This window comes from Corvus kubaryi, unplaced genomic scaffold (genome assembly GCF_017639235.1).
Source record: "Corvus kubaryi isolate FWS band 111438036 unplaced genomic scaffold, C.kubaryi_AGA036_p1.0 137, whole genome shotgun sequence".
Classification (NCBI taxonomy): domain Eukaryota; kingdom Metazoa; phylum Chordata; class Aves; order Passeriformes; family Corvidae; genus Corvus; species Corvus kubaryi.
The window spans coordinates 18,227,080-18,228,849 of record NW_024580671.1 but is presented as its reverse complement, the minus strand read 5'-3'; the positions used below and the strand labels follow the sequence as shown (position 1 = coordinate 18,228,849).

General features: G+C 45.2%; 1 long non-coding RNA gene across 1 annotated transcript in view; it reads right to left on the bottom strand.

Annotated features, from left to right (window-relative positions):
• The window catches only part of LOC121659685, a 48,191-nt gene extending 47,455 nt beyond the window's left edge, over positions 1-736 (bottom strand). The window contains exon 1 of the long non-coding RNA XR_006014414.1: positions 649-736. This is a non-coding gene — a long non-coding RNA (uncharacterized LOC121659685). The remainder of the gene's footprint in view (positions 1-648) is intronic.
• Between the last annotated feature and the right edge of the window lie 1,034 nt (positions 737-1,770).

Below are 1,770 nucleotides of genomic sequence, written 5' to 3'. Positions count from 1 at the left end.
GATGTCTAAGAAGAACAAAGAGCTCTGTATTTGCATTTGAATTATTATTTTTCCCAAGCAAGTGATTCCCGTGATTGTTACCCAGACGCTGTCCGGGGGAAGAGAGAACCGGCCCCCTCCTGAAGCCGTGTATGCTGTGGCAAACCCTTGTGTGTCAGCGCCTGCGACCAGTTCCTCCCAAGCCCCCTTTCTTTTCCCCCCTTCCGGAGTCAGGATTTCCCCCAAGTGCTGGAGATCAGTAACTTGTATGTTTAATTCATTTCAGAAACACAGGAAAGCAATTTGCCGGCGCGAAGCCTCGGGAAGCCCCGACCATGCGATGCCGCTCTCGGCCGCGCTGCCCCGCGGCGGCCGTGCCCGCTGCGCCCTGCCCGGCGCCCGCCCCGCGCCCCGGCCCGGCCGGGCCCCGCGGAACCGAGCCCGTCCTGAGCCGCTGCTCCCGGCGCTCAGAGCATGCCGCACAAATGTGGGAGCTGGCGACACAAAATCAGCCCCTCTTTCCCCCTGTCCAACCCAGGTTTATTCAGAATTAAAGTTGCTGCCCGCTCTTTATTTTTTTTTTCCTCCGTCCCCTGTCGCGGTAAATAAAGCTCTTTTGCTTGTCTTTGCAGAAAGTTGCTGCCGTACTAGAATAGAACCCGGGCTTACCTAGTTTGGCAGGGTATGCAAAGTAGGATTGGCTGGATCAATTAGAGAATTATCTATTTATGAAATGTCTAGCTGCAATGGAAAGAGCTGGTACAATTATGAACTGTTGTCTTGACAACTGGGAAGGACTGATTGGATCATTTTATCAGTAGGGTTGCTGATTTCAAAAGCAAACTGCCAAAAATAGTAAGGGACTTGGGCTTCAAAAAAAGGATTTTTTTTTTTCTTTTCTGTCTTAGCTAGTAGGGAAAAATGTAAAGGGGGTGGGGAGAGGGAAAAGGGTCTCGCCAGGAAAGGTCCGTGATGCAGATTTATTGGCAAAAAGCCAGAGTTGCTATTGTAAATTTCTTCGCTGGTTTCAATGTCAACCCAAGCTCGTATTTGAACCCGGAATCAGGGCAAAAGCACTATCACTCTGTCACTTTGTTGCCAGAAGTGGATTTTTTTTTTTTTTGCTAATATTTTACTGTTACATCTGACAGGATTTCACATTTTCTGTAGCCCGCCTTTAGTACGTTGAACTGCCAGACAGAGAAATTAATACCCTGAGTGACTGTATTTTAATTAAGCAATTTCATGCAAATTACAAATTTTAGATTGCCAAATAATATATTGCACAAAAATTGTAGGCTGGCTGATCTGATATGCATGGAGTATTACTCTTCCAGGCGCTGTGCATACATGGGAAAATGAACAAAAATGCTAATTTCCAATCTACTATGCAAACGGTAAAAGATGCCTATTTAGATACATATGCTTTCCTTAGGAAGGGTAAACAGTTCTTTAATTTAATATAGCTGACACTTGAAGATGTGTTTTTCTCTTTTACAAAGATAATTTTTGCATTGAACAAGTAAATGAGAATTCGAGTAGAAAACATCTTGTTAATGGCGACTAATAAAAACTAATATTGCATGCAATATAATGATATTAAACCTTGTAACTGGTACATAAAGCAAGATCATTCCTATTGTTGCTCTGTCAATGAACATCAAATACGCTCGCATATTAAACACATACTGTCCGACCGGGGATGCTGTTAACCCTGTGTGTGGCCGGTTACCGAGCACCTGGAAGAGACGAACGTGACACGCTTTAAGCAGCCCGGACGGGCAATCGCCG